A 23,815-nucleotide genomic window follows, 5' to 3' on the forward strand; every position below is an offset into this window, starting at 1 on the left:
ATCAAGAGTTGCACAATTCAGTCAAGGCTCTCTTAATTCATCTGTCTTTTCAGACAGATAGTGAGATCAAGAGGAAAGTTTCCATCCTCTCTTTATCCCCTGTTCTAGGCCATTGTTCAATAAGCATTCACTGATTTCCTGCTCTAGTTAAGAACACACAATCAGGATACAATCAACATTTAATAATGAGCTCAGAACTACCTTCCAAGTCATGTTTCCTGACAAAGACAAGTGCAAGCTATTTACAAGAACATCATTTAATATCAAAATGTCTAGGTTACAATAACCCCAATGCCATGTACCTTGAGAGGTAATACATACGCACTTCTGTTTTTTCCCATCCCCAAGACTAAACTATTCTGAGAGAAGATTTATTTTTAAAAGAAGACTGCTCATGTCAAAGCAAGCAAGAGGGGCTCTTTTCAACTCAGAGAGGCACTGCAGGTCTACCTGTAAAATCAAAGTGAGTCTCCAACCCTTGAAGTCAGAACGCTAAATTTAGAGTTTCCATACAAATAGCAAATGGCAGTGCACCCAGATGACCTCCAAAGCCAACAGCTAATGGGCCATAAGTGGCATAAATCTGCATTTGATGTTCTCATCTTCTCTCTTCTGAGTCATGAACTCCTGGACCCTCCACAGTGTGATTCTTGAGCATATTCCAACTTGGCAGGCCCTTCTGAGTCAGGTCTCCTGCCACTGTCTGACGAACACAGCTTCCGCTCCCACTTCCTTCATTTCCTTGACTCCTTTCAGCTCTACACCCAATCCCAATTTTTCATCTTCCTATCAGTCTCCTGTCTACCACATCCCAATGGCTCAGATTAACATGAATATACGAAGACCTGTCTTCCCATCTGTAAAAAACAATGATAGGATGAGACTAAGCACAGTGAACAGGCTCTTTTAGCTCTTTTAGCTTATTATTCTTCCACCACACTCATCTGATCTTGGCCCCTTGATGTCAGTCAGTCCTCTCACATCCATCTAACATTTCCTGAGCGGCTGCGATGGGAAGAGCACAGCGTTGGACTCTAGGAACAGAGTAAGTATCCCTGCTTTTGACATGTAAGAGCAGTTACCATGTCTGAGCACGTCTACATGTGATATTCATTTTTTTGCTTTTATTTTTAATTTAATTTTATTTTAAATTTGGCTGCACTGGATCCTCATTAATGGCACAAGGGCTTAGGTGCTCTGTGGCATGTGGGCTCTTAGTTCCCCAACCAGGGATTTAACCCATTTCCCCTGCACTGGAAGGCAGATTCTTAACCACTGGACCACCAGGAAAGTCCCTGTATGTGATATTTAAACCTGTCTCTTTGTATCCTCATGATGACCCTATGACAAATACCATTTTACAGATGAGAAAAACTAAGACACAGATGTTGATAATATGGCCCAAGTCACACAATTAGTAAATGGCAGAGCCAATAATCAAACCTATTGGTCCTCAACGTTACTGCCTCTTAAATAATAACAGTAAAAAGTCCTTCTTTAAAGACGTCAATAAAACACTGGATAGGTGATCGTAGTTCTGCTAAGACTTCCAGGATGAGGGGCTACTTGAGCTCCATGATGCTTTCCACCCCATATCCACGTCATGGCCCTGTCAGAAGCCTGAATCATTTACCCTTAGCCAAGTCACTTTCATCTTGAGCATTGCTTGAAGGCCCACTCACCTGAGCTATCTTCAATGAATTGACTCCTATCTCTGCTTTATTATTTTGTGCCTGATAAGATTGTTCATCTATACATATACTACATCCAACATCATTTTTTCCTGACTTCTCCTCATTGCCATGTTTAATCTCCCTACCAATCTATCAAGGGCACCTCTAGACAAGTATGGTACAGTGCTTATCAAATAGCAAGCAAACTCTGTTAATAAAGCAAATAATCGCTTTATCCAGGAAGTCAAATTGAAACCATTTAGACCAGTCTGAGGACGCACATTCACCTTGACCTGGCAGAGCCTCCCCCATCAATCCACCAGGGCTAAGTTGACAGTTCTCCAATGAGCACTCCACACCCTCATCCCCTTGACTTGTATCTTGTCTTAAATGATAGTATAAACTCCAAGCCTCTGAAGTAGTGAAAGAAACTTTTATTTTCTCATGGTTTCCACTGCCCAGGTTTTTATATCATATTGTAAATTCAAAACTGCCATGAAAGTCAGAAAGTTTGAAAGTGCCTTTGCAGGAATTTGGATGTTAGTCAAACATCTACCCTCAACACCTTCTCTCCAGTGGTAGAATGTCCTCCCCTAGACCTAGCTTGAGTACACTGGGTGTGTTAAGAAGACTTTCAGACATAGATGGTTAGAGCTATTTTCCATCACTCCTCATTGTAAATGTATTTGTGTTCTATCTGTAGGGTATTCTTAAACCCTGCTGTTGGTGATGGCTTCTGTAAACAACAGTAATTCTCAAGTGCCTTATCATGAATGCAGTGATTCATCCCTGCTGCAGAGAAGTGGCTTTATTTAGAAAGGCTGGGGGGAGGGGGGGGGGAGCAGGCAAAATTACATTCCATTTGACAGGGGATCTGCAGAATTGTCTCCTTTGCCCCATGTAACAGGTCCAGTTTATTCCTTTTTCTTTCTTCTGCTGCAAGAATTGCATGTAAATATTTGGGCATATTAAGCAAATAGCCCCAAATTGATGCTTTACCTAAATTATTTCTTCTTAATTTGTCTAAAGTGCACTTTGCACACCCTCCCTCAGTCTAGTCTGCACAGCCCCACGATGACAAGTAGGAGACAGTAAACAAATGTTTAATTAATATTTGCTGAGCAATAAAGGGAAAAATAGAAGCAAGAAAGGGAGGGAAGTAAAGTTGGTAACACCAGGTGAAAAGAAGTCAAGGTTATGGAGTACATCTTCACCTGGTTCATGAGCTACTGAACCTCGCAGGGCTTAGCACCTTTCTATGACCTCATGTGCCAATCAATCTGCTCCTGAATTTTACTACTAGGAGAACCTTTAGAAAGAAAGTAACCAGCTTAGAGAAATACATCTCCACTACTGGAAATATACAAGCCAGCAGATTTTTACCTCTGAGAATAAATCAGCATAAATATTGTATCAGCTATCTACTGCCACATAGCACTGCATAACAAACAGCTATAAAAACCTCAGTAACAATCAGCAGTAAGCATTTATTAGTTAAGTCTGCGTCAGCTGGAGGTTGGCTAGACGGCTCTGCTGGTCTCAGCCAGGCTTGCTCACATGTCTGCAGCCACTGGCTATTGGGCTGACAACAGCTGGCCATGGGTAGGACAACTGGAATTACTCAGCTCTGTTCCAGAAGTCTCTTCTCAAGCAGGTGATTCCAGGGATGGTCTCATGGCAACAGAGAAGTGGACTACCATCAGAAATACACAAGATTCTTGAGGCTGAACTCAGAGTTGACATACCCTTCCTGCGTCCTATTAGCCAAAACAAGTCATGTAAGTAGAATCCAGGCACAAGGAATTACATCCAACTCTCAGTGGAAGTGGCCTGTATCATTAAATGACAGGGACCTCCCCGGTGGTTCAGTGGTTAGGACTCCATGCTTCCAAAGCAGGAGACACAGGTTCAATTCCTGGTTGGGGAATAAAGATCCCACAAGCCATGTGGCATGCCCCCAAAATTAATTAATTAATTAATTTAAAATTTAAAAAAGATTAAATGACAAAGGGAGTGCTATAGGGAAAGATGGAGAATTCAGGCCAACGATGCAGCATACCACAAGTATATTTACATAAAAATTAACACTATAGTATTTTTAATTACAAAGATGGAAACCAGATATATTGGCAAGTCAAACTAGGAAATGAATCTGAAAGAAAGTGCCTATTTTTTCCAATAAATGCCTAGTTCAAATGGTATTTTTTAACTTCAATCTGTTATTATAATTAGCTTAACTTGAAGTAAATAACATTTATGCTGAGAATGAATTGATCTCTTTCCTCTCTGGGTATTCTTTATTCCAGTGGCCTGGTAAAACATTTTTATGAGCTAATAAAAGCTTTAATCACTTTTGTAAGTCTATGACAATGATAAATTATTCAAATTTTGGAGAAAAGGAGAATGGAAATAGCCTATCAAACAAGGATTATGAAAAAATTACAGAAATTCATTTCAGTATTTTAAATTTAGTAAATACTTTTACGTGACAGTTTTGACAAAACAAAGGCGGAAAGGTATCTGATTCCTAGATTTGTAGTTCTCATCTGATTCAATTATGTAAGTTTATATTTTGGAAATATCAACTCATTCACATGAGAACCAAGATTCACTCTGCAATATCAGAAGAAGTTTCAGATTAAAAGAAGGTTGAAATGAAATTACATCTCTATAGAAATCAGAATCTCTATTTCTGGGTTCAATGCCTTTGACAGTCTGACTACCTATATTGTTTTTATCATATGAAAAAAAAGAGACTACTTTCATTTCACATCCCTTAACCTTCTAGCAATGAAGAAGTTCTGGAGCAGCTAATGAATATAAAAGGGGTCAGTATTCAAATTACATTCATTCATAGTTAGTTGGAAAGTTTCTTTTGTTATTGAAGACTGGGACCTGTTTGCTTGTCGGTTAGGGGCTCTCACTTGATGCCTTAATCTTTAAGCGGACACTGTCCTGATTCAATGCAATGATGGTAACTCTTAAGTTAATATAGTCCCATAAGTGATATGCCATCATTACCCAGATTTATGGGCAGAACCACATCCATAAAATTTAGATAATTGCTTGTGTACTGCCAGCCTATTTTGCCTGTTAATATAAATAATATTCTCCACATTAGCTACCAGAGGACAAATTTCTCATAACTGACTTGGTACTTAATTCTGTCAGATAATCTCCTCTGCAATTTGATGAAGAATACACTGTGAACAGTTTCTGACAACCTTCGTTTTTCTAGTGTGTTTTGCTGAAGAGGCCCAATCTGTTGTTTGTTTGGGGTTGCTAACACATTAAATTGATTTAGGGACACCATTTTCTATTCTTCTGTCTTCCATGCTCTGTTAACTTATGTCACATTTATTAAAACTCATGACTGTGCATGTATGTTTCAATTTGCAGTAGCAAACTGATGAAATGGGTTTCTCCCCTCTTTTTGTAAAATAGTGTTTAACAACTGGTGCTACTATTATTGTATTGCCACATCACAGGGAAGCTCAACACGAAAAGATCTGCACAAGATTCTGATTAAGAAATACTACCTGGGGCATCAAATATGTGTGAAGGAACTTTTCAAATAAAAACTTGGAGGAACGAGAACAAATGCATAAAAGACGAACATATGTTTTATGCTACCAAATTATGCATCATTATTTTGAATAGCTAACCAAAGTGTGTTATAGGTACTAAAGCTTCATTTAAATTTTAGTCTATTTGCAGCTTTTTCAAATTCCCAAGACAGGGGTGGGGGTGGAGTGTGGCTCTTCTAAGGAGATGAACTCTAAAAATTTGTTTCTGGAAGATACTGCAAATTGTGGTCACAGATTCCAGACTGTTCCAAACACAGCTCTCTGAGCTCCTGTTTGCTAATTTATGATGTATCTGCTTTTACCCACTAGGTTTGTGCTTTATCACCAGTCTCAGGGAGCCCATCAGGACTTACGAAGGAAAGGAAGTCTGAGAGACATTAAAAAAAAAAAAAAATTGACACCAAGCCAGGGAGCCTTTTATATGACATGCAGCATAGGGTGAACCCTTGATACTGAAGGGCATGGGTTCAGTTGCCATCTTTACATTCTTCATGTTATTTAAATAAAATGTCTAATTATACTTGAAGTTTCCCAAAGCCTTCTTTTGGAGAAGAGGTATCAGGCTAAAGCACAGACAGTACACATTCCCACTTTCCTTCCCATCTCCCTCTGAAAACTCAACACTGTCCCCCAAAATATCATTGTTCCCCCAAATATTCCCTGATATATCTTGTACTTCCCACCTTCAAGCCTCTCACAACTAAATATTGCCTGTATTTTAAGGTCCAATTCATTTTCTACCTCCTAGCCTCCCCTGAATACTTTGATACAAAGTTAGTGGTTGGGAAGATCCGCTGTAGAAGGGATAGGCTACCCACTCCAGTATTCCTGAGCTTCCCTTGTGGTAAAGAATCCCTGCTGGTAAAGAATCTGCCTGCAATGCGGGAGACCTGGGTTCGATCCCTGGGTTGGGAAGATCCCCTGGAGAAGGGAAAGTCTATCCACTCCAGTATTCTGGCCTGGAGAATTCCATGGACTGTATAGTCCATGGGGTCGCAAACAGTTGGACACAGCTGAGCAACTCACTTTCTTTCAGGGAAATTATAGCTTTCACTTTCTCTATCAGTCATATAGCTACCATATGACTTATGGCAATAGTAACTGTTTCCCTAATACATTATATATTTTGTAAAAATAAAGGCATGTCAGAATACGCAGCAGTATCCCTAAGTGGCTAACACTGTGCCTATTCAAAGTAAATTCATATACAAGTTGGTCTTTTATGACTTCCACATTTTTCTTTTTAAGATTTTACTTCTTACAAAAATAATACCATGTTGTTATATACACAACGTTCAAACATAAATGCTAATATAAAAACCATATCTCTCAGTAATGTCCATTGAGAAGTGTTGAGTTAATCAACTGAAGAGGAAGAGTTTGCACCATTGACTCAGGCAGGTATTTCAGGTTGTGGTGAAACTTGAAACTGTCATATCATCTGCTGGATGATCAAAACCTACTCTCCCTTACCAGTGGATCCATGAGTGGGATCCTGACTCCTCAGGACAAAATTTCCAAGTGAATGTGAAATACAGCAAATCCCCAAGTCAACTCTAATTTGAAACCATAATCTCAGGCATTTCAAGGGGTTCTAAGTCTTACTGAAGCTTCAAGATTGAGACAGTGGCTTTTCCTGAGCAGTTGTTAATACTATGGGGCAAGAATAGTGGTTGTGAATTATATATTCAAAATCACCTTCACAAATATTACAGTGTCTTGCAACTTGCAGAGAAGATGGGAGTAAAAACACTATCAAAGTTTAGGAAGTTGCTTCTCTAAGCTTCTACATCTCCAAAACTTAGAGCCCAGTCATCCAAAAAGCTCTTTCTGAAATATGTGTTCAGAAGACATTTCCATCATTGATCCAAGCATGAGAAAACAGGTATGGAGAAAGAACACAGCTTAATGAAAACCCCAAGAGCATTAGCATCCCATCCCTGACATAACATGAATAATACCTGAAGCATGAACAAGACACATGAGCCCCCATCTTGAAGATATGAGAGGGCAACCAGGGAGGAGCAAGACTCTCTCTTCCAGCGACCTGGCCCACAGGTTCAGAGTTCCTCCAACGGCTCTTAAAGATGCAGTTTCTATACCCAGCTCTCCAGGTGACTAGCCCCGGGCTTTCAGTCATGCAGTTAGCTCCTCTCTGCCTCCATTTCCTCCATGTACAATGCAGCAGTAGAGGATAATATTGAAGAATGTGGGCTTTGGAGTGCGAGTTCAACAGACCTAGGTTCAAATGTCTTCTCTGACACTGACCTGCTATATGACCTTGAACAAGTTTATCAGTCTAAGCTTTGGCTCCTTCATCACTAAAATAGGAGTAATTCTCATGAGATTATGGTAGAACTTAAGTTACTCTATGAGTGGCAGTAAACTACAGCTACTAGCATCATTATTGAAGGGTATTATTGTATGGAAGTGAGAGCTGGACGGTGAAGAAAGCTGAGTGCCGAAGAATTGATGCTTTTGAACTATGGTGTTGGAGAACACTCTTGAGAGTCCCTTGGACTGCAAGAAGATCCAACCAGTCCATCCTAAAGGAGATCAGTCCTGGGTGTTCATTGGAAGGACTGATGCTGAAGCTGAAACTCCAATAATTTGGCCACCTTATGCGAAGAGTTGACTCATTGGGAAAGACCCTGATGCTGAGAGGGATTGGGGCGGGAGGAGAAGGGGACGACAAAGGATGAGATGGCTGGATGGCATCACCGACTTGATGGACATGGGTTTGGGTAGACTCCAGGAGTTGGTGATGGACAGAGAGGCCTGGTGTCCTGCGATTCATGGGGTCGCAAAGAGTCAGACACGACTGAGCTACTGAGCTGAACTGAATTGATTCTTTCAAGGGAAGCGGATTAGGGTACCTTCTAAATGTTCATCCTACTTCTAAGACTTTACAAAAGAACAGTAGAAGACTTTGAAGACCACCGTCATCCAACCTCTAACTTTCACTGCCATAGACAACAATTTGTTCCTTCTGCATCATAGTGAAAAGGTCAGGCACCCTCGTTGGCTTTGGGGCATCTGTGCTCAAGAACCAGATACATTCTATTTTTAAAATTAAAAATACAAATAACATTTGGAATAATGGCCCCATTTCAACAAACTCCTTGATGGTTAATCTATAACAAGTGATCCTAACTCCCTCATTTAACTAGCTTTCCTGATAGACTGACTATATGGAATATAGAAAATATGAATACCAAGTAATGAGATTAATTTTGGCAAGACATCCAGGAAAATCACCATAAATTACTCCTTATCACACTTATATTAGGAAAGTCATTTTAAGAAACTATATCAAAAGGATTAATAAACACAAGTCAAACCACTTTTTCCAAAGACTTTCACACAACTTGGTGATTTATACACAGGGGTATAAATCTGGGTCCCTCCCAGATCCCAACTGAAATGATAAATGGAATATAAAAAAGTCAAAATAAAGCTTTGCTTCTGACTTCCCTAACACCATTAAGCATTGAGATCTAAGAGTAATCTCATTGTAGGGGGCCCCCAGTTTTGTCCTTGACACATAACCCCCACATCTTGTCCTTCTTGTTGAAATCTCCTTGCTGTTCTCCTCACATTGAGTGCTTCAACCTCCACTCCATTCATTCGTCTTTATCACTTCCCTTTCTTCAGCTTTACTGAGGCATATCTAATAAACAAAACATGCCACATATTTAGTGTATACATTTTGATGAGTTTGGACACATGCATACACTGTGATACTATTAGCACAAACCAGGTAATAAACATATTTATCACCTCCAAAATGTCTTATACCCTCTTGCGTGTGTGTGTGTGAAGAACACTCAGCACGAGATGTATTAAGTGTACAATACCTTATTACTAACAGGCACTATGTTGTACAACAGATCTCTATAATTCACTCTGTGTAACTATCATTTTATACCGATTGAACAACTCCTCATTTCACCCTTCCCCTATCCCCCTGGAACCCACCAGCTGTTTTCTGCTTTTACAAACACGACTGTTTTAGATACCTCATATAAGTGGAACCATGGAGCATTTGCCCTTGTGTAATATATTTCACTTAGCATAATGCTTTCCAGGCCTATTCATGTTGTCACAAATGGCAAGATTTCTTTCTTTTTAAAGGCTGAATAATATTCCATTCTATGTATAGAGCACTTTTTCTTTATCCGTTGGTCTGCTAATGGACATTTGGTTGTTTCCCAATCTTCGCTATTGTAATGCTGCAATATACATGGAAGCATAGCTATCTCTTCCAGATACTAATTGCAACTCTGTGTATATACCTAGAAGTTGCGCTGCTGGATCATATGGCAGTTCTACTTTTAATTTTTTGAAGAATCGCCATACTGTTTCCATAGTGACTGGACCATTTTACAGTCTCACTGACAATGTAAAATAGTTTCAGTTTCTCTGTATACTTGCAACACATGCCATCTTTTTTTATTTTATAATCAGTAAGTCAGTCAGTCAGTTCAGTTGCTTAGTCATGTCCGACTCTTTGCGACCCCATGAATCGCAGCACGCCAGGCCTCCCTGTCCATCACCAACTCCCGGAGTTTACTCAAACTCATGCCCATTGAGTCGGTGATGCCATCCAACCATCTCATCCTCTGTCATCCCCTTCTCCTCCTGCCCCCAATCCCTCCCAGCATCAGGGTCTTTCCCAATGAGTTAACTCTTCGCATGAGGTGGCCAAAGTACTGGAGTTTCAGCTTCAGCATCAGTCCTTCCAATGAACACCCAGGACTGATCTTCTTTAGGATGGACTGGTTGGATCTCCTTGCAGTCCAAGGGACTCTAAAGAGTCTTCTCCAACACCACAGTTCAAAAGCATCAATTTTTCGGCACTCAGCTTTCTTCACAGTCCAACTCTCACATCCATACATGACCACTGGAAAAACCATAGCCTTGACCAGACGAACCTTTGTTGGCAAAGTAATGTCTCTGCTTTTTAATATGCTATCTAGGTTGGTCATAACTTTCCTTCCAAGGAGTAAGCGTCTTTTAATTTCATGGTTGCAGTCACCATCTGCAGTGATTTTGGAGCCCCAAGAAATAAAGTCTGACACTGTTTCCACTGTCTCCCCATCTATTTCCCATGAGGTGATGGGACCAGATGCCATGATCTTAGTTTTCTGAATGTTGAGCTTTAAGCCAACTTTTTCACTCTCCTCTTTCACTTTCATCAAGAAGCTTTTTAGTTCCTCTTCACTCTCTGCCATAAGGGTGGTGTTATCTGCATATCTGAGGTTATTGATATTTCTCCCAGCAATCTTGATTCCAGCTTGTGCTTCTTCCAGCCCAGCGTTTCTCATGATGTACTCTGCATATAAGTTAAATAAGCAGGGTGACAATATACAGCCTTGACGTACTCCTTTTCCTATCTGGACCAGTCTTTTGTTCCATGTCCAGTTCTAACTGTTGCTTCCTGACCTGCATACAGGTTTCTCAAGAGGCAGGTCAGGTAGTCTGGTATGCCCATCTCTTTCAGAATTTTCCACAGTTTATTGTGATCCACACAGGCGAAGGCTTTGGCATAGTCAATAAAGCAGAAATAGATGTTTTTCTGGAACTCTTGCTTTTTCAATGATCCAACGGATATTGGCAATTTGATCTCTGGTTCCTCTGCCTTTTCTAAAACCAGCTTGAACATCTGGAAGTTCTCGGTTCATGTATTGCTGAAGCCTGGCTTGGAGAAGTTTGAGCATTACTTTACTAGCGTGTGAGAAACACAAGTAAGACGGCAGGTCTTGCGAGAGGGCATCAGAGGGCAGACACACTAAATTTTGACAATAGTCATCCTGAATGGTGTGAGTTGATATCTCATTGTGGTTTTGGAATTCAGTTTTTTCTTGTACCTATTGGCCACTTGTATGTCTTCTTTGAAAAAATGTCTATTCAAGTCCTTTGCCTATTTCTCTATTTGGATTATTTGGGGGTTTGCAATTGAGTTGTAGAAGTTCATTATGTATTTTGGGGATTAGACCTTTATCAGGTCTATGTTTGCAAACATTTCATCCATTCCATAGGCTGATTTTTCATTCTGTTGATTGTTTCCTTTGCTTGAATAAGTTTGTTTAGTTTGACATAATCCCATGTATCTATTTTTCCTTGTGTAGCCTGTCCTTTTATTGTCATACCCATAAAATCATAAGCCACACCAATGCCATGAAGATTTCCCCCTATGTTTTTTCCTAGGAGTTTTACAGTCTCAGGTTTTATGTCTAAGTCTTTAATCTTGTTTGAGCTGATTTTTGTGTATGTTGCAAGACCAGGGTCCAATTTGAACCTCTTGAGTATGGATACCCAGTTTTCTCAATACCATTTGTTGCAGAGACCGTCTTTCCCCAGTTGTATATCTTTGCCACTCTGCTTATATATACATGGATTTACTTCTGGATTCTCTCTTCTATTCCACTTATCTATACATCTGTCTTCATACCAGTACCATACTGTTTTAATTACTATAGTTCATAATATATTTCAAAATCAGGAAATGTAATGTACTTTCTGATTTCACAATACATGACTTTCTGTAAAACCTAATTCTAGGCTTTCCCTCTATAAAAAGCTTGATTTAGCCTACTTAGCCTTACTATCCTATTGTCCCCCTGTATTCAAATTTTACAACAGTGAAATTTTAAATATCAGTGACTTTGTTCTTACATTCCTTCATTTATCTTATATTTCAGTGTGATTCCCCACACACCAGAACTTTCTATAGAATAAAAACTGTATTTGCTACTGATTTTAAACCTTCATTCACAATGGTTTTGACTTTCCTTTGAGATCTTCCTGAATAGATCTCTTAATTAATTAATTAATCAATCAAAGAATAGATGAGAGGGCTACATTTATTCTTCTCCATAATGGGCAATTATGATGATAATATTAAAGACACAATTCTCCCCAAGAAGATTAATTTTGTAGTTCACATTATGTTAATTTTGCATATCAAACCCCAAAAAGACACCATTATCCTCAGTATACTGTAGTGACAAAAATTAAAAATTCTGAAATAATTAAGACAAGCTTCAGGCAAAATAAGGTCTCTGGAAAAGAAAGTCAAAATCCCTTTATGAGGTTAATACCAGGATTCAGAATCAATACCTGCTTTGTAGCAGAACAATGTTCAACACAATCCTATCATGTGTGGTTGTTTCTGGGGAAAGATACACTCTGACCTGCAATAGGTCAGATTCCATGTAATAACTATAAGTCCAAAAGTGAGGTCAACTCTATGGTCATTGACTCTGCCATATATCACATCCCAGTGTCTGTATTAATCATGACTTTCCTAGCGCTAAAGCCATCATAGAGGGTATCTGGGGTTCTAAGATGTGGTGAGTCCTAAAACCATCATTAAAGACCATGTGGTGTCCAAAGTGCTGGCCAAAAAAGAGATGAGTCCTCTCATCTCTTAATCTAATCTGAGGTGGGCAAACACTCCCAAAATTGAAATGGTCAATGCATTGAAATAAATATGGAAGAAAACAGCTTCTAAACCAATATAATCTTTTAAAGGAAAAAAAGGTTAAGTCAACAAAACTGTAAAAAATAAAAAATAGTCTTGTGTAGATTCACAAAGCAGTTAAAAAGAAGGCAAACTATTGCTTACAATGTTTTATCTCATCCAAACTGGTATTGCATAATTTCTCTATTAAGAATTGCAAAATAGTGACACAGATAAATAGTCTCTTAATAATGCACAGTTCAGGTTTTGTTTTTAGATGACTTAAAGAGACAAAGTAGCAACTTTTTAATTAATATGTAAAGTACTAGAGCAAGGACATTAATTTATTTGCTTCATTGGTAAAATTAATTGTAAATAATGCAATCTGATCTACGATCACAAATAAGTGGAGTATTTCTCTTGAGAAAACAGGATTTCAAAAATATATTCCTATTATTATTCTTTGTCAGTATATGTATTAAGTTTCCTATTCTGCTGTAACAGCTTGTCACAAATTTAGTAGCTTAAAACAACATGAATGTATTATCTTACAGTTCTGGTGGTCTTACTTGAAATAAACCAAGATGCTAGCAAGGCTATGTTCCTCCCGGGAGATGGGGGAGAATCAACATTTTTGCTTTTTCCAGCTTCCAGAGGCTCACATCCTCTGGCTCATGTTCCCACTTCCTCCATCTTTACAGCTAGCAACCCTGCACCTTAGTCCATCCTCAGTCTATCTCTGACCAGAGTCAGGAATAGCTCTCTGCTCTTAAGGACTCACATGACAGCACTGGGCCCACCAGATAATCTCCCCACTTCAAGGTCCTTTACCTGGCTTCCCTGGTGGCTCAGATGGTAAAGAATCTGCCTGCAATGCAGGAGACCTGGGTTCGATCCCTGGATTTGGAAGATCCCCTGGAGAAAAGAACAGCTACCTGCTCTGGTATTCTAGCCTGGAGAATTCTATGGACTTTACAGTCCATGGGGTTGCAAAGAGTTGTACTCCACTGAGTGAATTTCACTTTCACAAAGTCCCTTTTACCATGTAAGGTGATATATTCACAGGTCCCAGGGATTACAGCATGGACACCATCGGTGGGGAGGGGGTATTATTCTGCCTAGTACAATATTAACTAACACTTTCACTTTCACACACACAGTATGTTCAGTCAGTCAGTTCAGTCACTCAGTCATGTCCGACTCTTTGCAACCCCATGGACAGCAGCACACCAGGCTTCCCCATCCATCACCAACTTCCAGAGCTTGCTCAAACTCCTGCCCATCGAGTCAGTGATGCCATCCAACCATCTCATCTTCTGTCGTCCCCTTCTCCTCCTGCCTTCAATCTTTCCCAGCATCAGGGTCTTTTCCAATGAGTCAGTTCTTCGTATCAGGTGGCCAAAGTACTGGAGTTTCAGCTTCAGTATCAGTCCTTCCAATGAACACCCAGGACTGACCTCCTTCAGGATGGACTGGTTGGATCTCCTTGCAGTCCAAGGGACTCTCAAGAGTCTTCTCCAACACCACAGTTCAAAAGCATCGGTTCTTCAGTGTGCTCAGCAGAACATTATTGTTTATGAGTTCAAAATAAACAAAAAACAAGTCTAATGAAAATCAGAAATAAAAATTTAGAAAAGACTTAACTTTGAGTAGGTAAAAAAAAGCAGATACTTTGTAATAATGGCCCAGAAGCAAGAAGTAGACAGCAAATCAGAAGAAAAATAGGTTGTAACACAAATATTTTCTTAACTACATTAAATCTTATCACCATTATATTAATAAAGAACTAGAAAGTGATATCAAAAGCTATATAATCCTTAAGTTTGATTTGTTTTCTATTACTGTTTAAATATAGAGATGGATAGATATATATAGTTGATGGATAGATGACAGGAAAAAAATGTGTGTATGAAGTGTTATTTTATGTTTAGCTTTCTTAATGGAGCTTAAGATTAATGATGTGAAACAACTGATTTTGTCATCTTCAGAATTCTAGAGACATGTTTAGAGGTTCCTGGTATAGTACATTGTATATGGTCCACATTTTTACACTTTCTTCATACTTAGCATCTGTAACATAAGAACCGGTCTGTTAATTTACCGTAATTCGAAAGCAATAAAGTGAGTGCTTAAGAACACATCCTTGAGCAAGACTGCCTGGGCTTGCCTGCTAACTCTATCATTTTGTAGCTGTTTGACCTTGGACGAATCACTTAACTTCTCTGTGCCCCAGTTTCCTCATCTAACACAGAGATGATAATGACTATACCCATTTTATGAGCAAAATGGATATTATCATGGGTATGACCATAGACTAAATTAATATCTAGAATAATTTAGAGTGCTTGATGTATGGTAAACACTACAAGTTTAGCTTTATAGTAATTATTAGTGTAATTAGGAATTCATGTGCTACTATCGATCATTTAGGGTTTTTTCTAGATTGTTTAGTTATATCACAATAGCATCTCTAAGGATATGGGATTTGAGAATGGTTGTTTCGTTAGTTGCTTTTACTTCCACAGGTTTACTTCCTTAGCACAAATCCCCAGGACTTCAGCCCACTTCCAAAAGGGTTTCTAGTTCAGTTCCTAGATGCTCAAATGCAAAATTACTTAATTTTATATTTTTATTTGTAAACTAAAGATATTTTCACAAAACGTCAACAACCTGTGCTGAGACAACTAGCAAAGAAGTCAAAGGACCCAAAACTTTGGTGTTTACTTCAAGCTTTTCATCTCAGAGGATTCATTAATGAGCCATTTCTACATGCATCCTGGGTAGAGAGAGCTGTGACCAAAGACAGTTATTTATTTCTTATTTGCTTCACAACTCAAAATTCATTGATGTGTGCATTCTGTTTTGCTTTGGGTTTTTTTGTTTTTTTTGTTTTGCTTTTTTTGCCATCACTAAACAGAAAGAGTTTCTTTCATTTCCCTCAATGAGAAAGGAACCATATCTGTCAGAAAAATAAAAAAGTAGAACAGGAAAACATCCCTCAGAGAAAGGAAGAAACAATAGAAAAGAAAACAATAAAACACGCCAGGAATGTCTTTGATATTGCCCATCTATTAGTGGGACACAAGCACTGAATAAGAGAGAGCTGAAGAAAGATGGCATAAGACGAAGGGGACAATATCACTTGTCACTGCTCTTATTTCAGTACCTCTAGTAGTAAAAGATTTGGGGCACAGAGAGTAGCCAAAGGAAAGGCTTGCACTCTATAAACCTCTCTCTTCTGGACATAATACACGTAGACTCAGTGCCATTTCTCCAGCAGAAAGACTTTGAAATCCAAATTCCAAATTACGTGCATACTCTACATTTTTGCTTTCTAGAGATGAAATCAACCAAAGAGATTTTTTTGTTTTTCTGGGCCTTATGAGGTTTTCCTTCATTCTTGACTACCAAATAGCTAATTTGTTTAAGTAATATTTATGCTATTTCAGGACTGGTCCGAACATGATACATGGAAACTAGACAAAGATCAGCAAATCTTTAAGTCACGATGAGCATAAATGTGTGCACCCAGACAGCACTGAACTGGAAACCCACATCTGCTCTGTGACCTTTTGTCAAGTTACTGAACTGATCCGAGCAGCAATTTTCTATGAAATGAAAAGGATAGCAATTGGGGTGCATTGCATATCCTTGAATAACTAAAGGAGCTCATTCGTGTAAAGCACCCAGCACGCAGGTACACAGTAAGCCCCAAATAAATATGAGCTATTGTTGTCCTTGTCTATTTCCTTGAGATGCTATATGAAACTTGTTGTTGTTGTTGTTGTTACCGTATTCTATGATTTGACCTCTGGCTTATGTTATCCTGTGCTCAAGAAATACGTTAATCTTTTATTTTGTACTCTCTGATGGGTTTTCAACTTAACCTTGTTTAAAGATGATTGCTAATTTATCCAACTTACTTCACTTAGTATGATAATCTCTAAGTCCATCCATGTTGCTGTAAATAGCATTGTTTTATTCTCTTTTATGGTTGAGTAATATCCCATTATATATCTATACCACATCTTTATGCATTTATCTGTTGATGGACATTTAGGTTGCTTCCATGTCTTGGTTATTGTAAATCATGCTGCAATGAACATTGCATGTATCTTTTTGAATTATGGTTTTCTCCAGATATATGCTCAGAAGTAGCATCATTAGATCACATGGTAACTCTCTTTTTAGTTTTTTAAGGAACCTCCGTACTGTTCTCCATACTGGCTGTACCAATTTACACTCATGCCTACTCTCTTCTCCTCACCCTCTCCAGCAGTTATTATTTGTAGACTTTTTGATGATTGTGATAAACTAAGAGTTTGGGATTCACACACACACTACAATATATAGAACAGGTACAGAACCTACTGTATAGCACAGAGAACTCTATTCAATGTTTGTAATAATCGATATGGAGAAAGAATCCAAAAAAGAATATATGGACATGTATAACTGAGTCACTTTGAATATACCTGAAACACAACACCGTAAATTAATAATACTCCAATATAAAGTAAAGTTAAATTTTAAAAAAGATGATTACTAATGGATAATCTCTTCAGTGCTTATTAAGTAGAAATTAAAGTTGTTTTCAAACAAAAGGCAAACATGTGTCATAAATGAAGAAAGTCAAGCCTATTGCAAGTTTATGATAAAGGACCTTGAAACCACTGCTAGTAGTTAGTCTTTTCTTTGACAGGTGTGTTCCTCTCTGTAATGTGCAGAGATTGCATGTGATAAAAGTCAGGTTCCCCACCAGTTCAGATGCATCTCTACTAAGATGACCATCACAGGCAGCTTCCGGCCTTGGCTTTTAAAATACTGTGCCACATTAGGAGAGAACAGAGCCCACAAACACTGGATTTCTCTCCGCTTTGTCCTGAAATCATCAAATCATTCCTTCACCTTTCAGCACCTTGGTCTCAAACCATGCTGCCTAGTCTTAAAAACAATGCAAATTTGTCCCTCCATGTAGAAAAGCACAAGCCATTCCTCAGATTGCCCAGGTGCCAGCACTGCACAGGGATCTTAATTAGCCAGAGGACCACACTAACTATGGCAATGCCTGTGTTAAGCAGAAAGATCCCCTAAATGGAAAAACAAAAGTCTGCAGACAAAATACTGTTTGGTTCATTATACTATTGATTTTTGGAATATTTAACTTCAACTTTGCTTCTTTGTAGATGTAGATCATAACCAGGAGTGCTTTAAGTTACATGGGGAAGTACCATAATGCATACTTTTTTTTTTGAGAAGAGAAACAGCTTTCATACTAATCAGAGGCACTTGTGAGGCTGAGCTTAGGGAAACATGGAAAGAATACACAGATTTAAACCTCACCAAACCCTACATGTTTCACTGGTCTTCTACAGTGGGTTAAAAGTAGAGCAGTAATTCAGGTGTTCTGGATGCTTGGTTCAATTTCCACAGGAAGAATCAATGCAACTCGGTTGTCCATTTTCTATATCCAACCTCGCACTGACTCAACAAATGTTCACCAGAGGCCTGCAGGAGACCCTACACTTGGTGTGAGGGTGGACAGTCCACCAAAAAGAAAATGAAGTGTTTTGCTAAAAACACTAACACAGTCACACAGTAAGCTTGCCTGCCTTCTACAGCCTACATGCTGGCCTGAAATTTTCTGGGAAGTAAAATACAACTCTCAGATCAGCTAAGTGGCCATGGTCAAGACCCCAATATAATTTTAATTCTAAAAATGAGAATTCCATTATGAAAATCTCTCAAGTTTCGTTAGTTTTCCCCCTTCCCCACTCCACCCTCCCCTTTTTGATCTATATAAATTCACTTAATTAGCAAATGGGTAAGATTGATTTTCACAAGAAGCTCAAAGCCCTGTCCCAACTCAGAGTTCAACCCAACTTCTTTGGTGGATTTCCAAAAACAGTCAGTACTTTGGGAGCTCTTAGATGTAGGTGATGTCAGATTTAATTACACACATAACAGGATTTCCATCAAGTCCTAAGACCTCTTACTAATCTTTATTTTCAAGTGAAAGCAACAACTTTACATCATTTACATTCTGTAAAACTTTAACCAACAAAAATAGTGAGGTATGGTGTACTGACTTCCTGGGGCACCTGTAACAAATATCACAAACTGAATGGCTTGAAACAACAGAAATTTATTCTCTCACAGTTCTGGAGGCTGGAAGTCTGAAATCAAGGTGTTAATAGGGCCATGCTCTAAAGAGAGCATCCTTCCTTTCTTCTTTCAGTTTCTATTGTTGGTGGTGGTGGTGGTAGACACCAAGTCGTGTCTGACTCTTTGAGACCCCATGGACTGTAGCCCACCAGGCTCCTCTGTCCATGGGATTTCCCAGGCAAGGATACTGGAGTGGCTGGAATGGATTGCCATTTCCTTCTCCAGGAGATCTTCCCAACCCAGGGATTGAACCTACACCTCCTGCATTAGCAGGTAGATACTTTATCACTGAGACACCTGGGAGGCCATCCAGCTTCTATCAGTTTCTGGCAATTCTTGGTACTCAATTCTCAGGTGTATCTCCCCTAATCTCTGCCTCCTTATTCACATGGCTTTCTCCGCTGTGTGTATCTGTATTTGTTTTCTCTTCTCTTAAGAGTACAAGTCACTGGATTAGAAGCCATCCTAAACTAGTATGACTTCACTTTAACTAAAGTGAAGTGAAAGTCGCACAGTCGTGTCCAACTCTTTGCAACCCCATGGACTATACAGTCCATGGAATTCTCCAGGCCAGAATACTTGAGTGAGTAGCCTTTCCCTTCTCCAGGGGATCTTCCCAACTCAGGGGTCGAAGCCATGTCTCCCACATTGCAGGTGGATTCTTTACCAGCTAAGCCACAAGGGAAGCCCTAGAATACTGGAGTGGGCAGCCTATCCCTTCTCCAGCGGATCTTCCTAACCCAGGGATCAAACCCAGGTCTCCCCCATTGCAGGTGGATTCTTTACCAGCTGAGCCACGAGGGAAGCCCTAGAATGCTGGAGTGGGTAGCCTATCCCTTTTCCAGCGGATCTTCCCGACCCAGGAATTGAACTGGGGTCTCCTGCATTGCAGGCAGTTTCTTTACCAACTGAGCTATCAGGACACATGTCCAAAGACCCTATTTCCACACATTCTGAGGTTGCAGGTAGATAGGAATTTGAAGGAACACTATTGGACTCAGAATATATAGGGCACAAAAACTACTCACCTCTCCATGACTAGTGACTTTCAAAGGGAGTCAAAGTTAATTTGAAATCTTCATCAACTTCTTAATGTATAAACAAGCTTGTCATAGCCTGGATCATAAAATTGGTCATCTTCATTGTTTTATATTGTGCTTTATGTTTACAAAGTGCTTTCATATTGTTTCACTTGACAGTCACAAATGCAAATACTCACCCTAACATAAGTGGGCAAGATGACTGGTTTCTTTCTAAAAATAAAGTGAGGGAGAGAGGAAGGAAGTTTACCTCTTGTCAAACACCTACTCTGAACTAGATAAATGTTCTTACTGCTTCATGGGCTGTCTCACCTGACCCATATAAAAACTTTAAGTGTAAGTGGTTTTAATCTCCGTTATAAAGATGAGTAAAAGAGCACTGAATAAGTTACCCAAGGTCACATAGGTAATAAGAGGCAGATCTTTTCAAGTGTATCTGCGTTCTAAGTCCACGCTTCCTTTTCAGTTAAACCTTCCTAATAAATCTTTAACCTTATCCAGAGTCAGAATTTGCTAAAACATATAATGACCTTATCACATGACTCCCTTGACAGTCAAGGCAGAGATTCCATGATCTAATTAAAGGATTAACACAGAGAACCCCCAGCCACTTATCACAACATATGTAGAAGACCATGGTTTTATTACTTATTGTAGTTATTATTTAAGTTGAAATAAAATGCATTATACTTTCCCAACTGTGAAAATAAAGAGGAAGCCTTATAGTAGTAAGAACAGTCAAAAATGTACCCAAACACTTTTTGAATTGTTTCAAATACAGTAACCCTCTTGGACTTTCATTCTTTCTTTTCTGTGAGTTACAAGAGAGTGAAATGGGTAAATGACTCCCTCATGCCTAGAATAAAAGCATGAGAATTCAGGGGGCCACCCACGAACCCATTTTCCCTCTCTTGTCCTGCCCAGTATATGTGTGAATAAGCCTGTGAAGAAAAATTGCTTCAGGCACATCTATTTTTGTACCCCAAGTCATTAAAAAAAAAACAAAAGGAAGGAAAAGAAATTATCATAATTAAGAAAGAAAGAGGGCTTCCCTGGTGGCTCCGATGGTAAAGAATCTGCCTGCAGTGCAGGAGACCCGGGTTTGATCCCTGGGTCAGGAAGGTCCCCTGGAGGAGGGCATGGCAACCCACTCTAATATTCTTGCCTGGAGAATCCCAAGGACAGAGGAAACTCATGGGCTACAGTCCATGGGGTGACAAAGAGTCAGACACAACTGAGTGACTTTCACTAAGAAATAAAAAGTAGGAATAAACAGTGTCCCAAATAGAGGTTATTTGGGAGCATACTTTAATCTTTTAATACTTGTTAAGCCCATTCTTTGTACTTGATGAAAAGTGAAAGTGAGGTTGCTCAGTCGTTTCCGACTCTTTGCGGCCCCATGGACTATAGCCTACAGGCTCCTCCATCCATAGAATTTTCCAGGCAAGAGCACTGGAGTGGGTTGCCATTTCCTTCTCCAGGGGATCTTCCCGACCCAGGGATCTAGCCCGGGTCTCCCACATTGCGGGCAGACACTTTGCCACCTGAGCCACCTGGGGAGCGTGAAGCATTATATGAAATATACAGTAGCTGTACCTTCACTGGGAAGAAGGCTTCCCCGGTGGTTCAGACAATAAAAAATCTGCTTTCAATGCAAGAGACCCGGGTTTGATCCCTGGGTCAGGAAGATCTCCTGGAGAAGGGAAGAGCTACCCACTCCAGTATTCTTGCCTAGAGAATGCCATGGACAGAGGAGCCTGGTGGGCTACAGTCCATAGGGTCGCAAATAGTCTGACATGACTAAGCGACTAACATCCTTTTTCACTGGGAAGCCAAAGGCTGAAAGGCTCAGAGAAGTTTTCTTGAATCTGATGTCTCAGGAACAAACTCTAGCTAAGAATGTGTGTGCGTGTATGTGTCTGTGTATGTGTGTTGTGTATTGTATTTGCAATCTTAGCTCCATCTCATACATATTATAAATGTGGGCTTCCTTGGTGCCTCAGATGGTAAAGAATCTGCCTGCAGTGCAGGAGACCCAGGTTCATTCCCTGGTTCTGGAGGATCCCCTGGAGGAGGGCATGGCAAGCCACTCCAGTATTCTTGCCTGGAGAATCCCATGGACAGAGGAGCCTGGGGGGCTACAGTGGTTGCAAAGAGTCAGACATGACTGAGTGACTAACAACACAAAAGCAGAACTTTCCAGATTCTTAATGCACTCCATTTTACTTGTTTACAAGTAGATATTGCTAATAGCTATCATCTATTAATACCTACTGGGTGCCAGGCCACAAAGCACTTTTTGTATACATTCCTAGTTCTTACAATAATTGTACAAGTTACTTACTACTAATCTCCACCAACATAAACTCTGAGAAATTTAAATAAAGTCACTCAAGACCTAGTAAATAGAAGAGCCAGAATTTGGACTCCAGTTCACATAGCTCCAAAGCCTGTCCCTACTCAAATAAAATGTTCACTCATTCATTTATATAGACTAGACTCCTTAAAAAATAATCAGGGACTTCCCTGGTGGTGTCGTGGCTGAGACTCCATGTTCCCAACGCAGGGAGTGTAGGTTTGATTCCTGGTCAGAGAACTAGATCCCACATGCCACAACTAATGATTCTGCATGCCACAACTAAGACCCAGCACAACCAAATAAATAAATAACTTTTTTTAAAAACTTAATCAGCTACTTTCTTTTTTGAGATCCCTCTGGCCCAATGGTGATTCAAAGAGGAATGATCAAAAATCTTCATCTTCAGATATATTTGTCTTTGAAGTTCAATGAAGTCACAGCTTTTAGGTTTCTACTGTTTAGAAGTTAGAAGGCAGAGCTGTCACTTGTCTTAGAGGCCAAATGCTCATATCAGGTTTTCACCATAAATTTTGTTTTATGAGATATGGTTTGATCCATATTTTAACTGGACACCTAGTATAGATTCATGTTATAAGTGAAATTATTTTATAGATAGGTAAATATTGTCAAGTATATTTCTGCATTTTTTCAAAAAAACATTTTATGAGAAACTTTTTTTAAAATTTTTTCAGATTAAATGTGGGATTTTAAAGGATTGTAATAAGCACAAATTGGTTTAACAGAGAAAAGAAACCAGAATAAGGGAGACAGAAAAGGAAGAGAAGGAAAAAGAAGGGAGATGCTCCTCACAGCTAGAAAAGAAATGCCTGGATTGTAGAAAATTTTTTTTAATTTTATTTTCATAAAAGTCTTGAAATAAAAAAAAAACTCTTGAAATGTAGATGATGCAAATAAATAGGGAACAATAAATATATAAAAATATAACATATGTAAAACATAAGAGCATGTATTGGAGTGCTAATTCATTATGGAGTTCATTAAAATTGCATTTTCATGGCATAAAAAAGTGGTAGCCAACCTGTGCAGTTAATATGTATTACATTCACTGAATTGTCAACAGAAAGAGCCCAAACAATAAAAAGCAGCTGTAATATTCTATAGCAAGCTGTTTATGCAAGACTTTATGATACCAAGAACATGACATAACAATCTCCAATGCGTTCTTATAGAGATCTGACGCTCTCCTGTTTGCCTTCAGACACTCCGGGCCAAGCACAATGTCTTCCCAGTTTATTGTCCAGAAGCTGTGTGATCAGGAAGGCAGCTCCCCTGTCCTGCAGAGAGATCCGAAGAGCTTCGGATTCAAGCGCCAAGTGTTCCAGTGAGGTTTCCTCAAGTGCAGCCACTGCCATCTGAAACTGCCAAGCCCTCGGATGTGCACTTGACAGAGTGTTCGGAGGGTGATAAACAGATCTTTCCCTTGATTTGCCATCTGTGGATTTGAAAGCTGTTAAGGCACTTTTCAGTCTTTATTTCCATGATGCTCCTGATCTCATTTTGCTAGT

General features: G+C 39.3%; 1 protein-coding gene and 1 non-coding gene across 2 annotated transcripts in view; one reads left to right on the forward strand and one right to left on the reverse strand.

Annotated features, from left to right (window-relative positions):
* GRM8 (glutamate metabotropic receptor 8) overlaps nucleotides 1–23,815 on the reverse strand; it is an 819,273-nt gene that overhangs the window by 750,354 nt on the left and 45,104 nt on the right. The window lies entirely within an intron of this gene.
* Nucleotides 3,528–3,600, forward strand: TRNAW-CCA (transfer RNA tryptophan (anticodon CCA)). The gene has a single exon. It is a non-coding gene; the product is annotated as a tRNA-Trp (tRNA).

The sequence above is a fragment of the Dama dama genome, chromosome 18 (genome assembly GCF_033118175.1).
Source record: "Dama dama isolate Ldn47 chromosome 18, ASM3311817v1, whole genome shotgun sequence".
Lineage (NCBI taxonomy): Eukaryota > Metazoa > Chordata > Mammalia > Artiodactyla > Cervidae > Dama > Dama dama.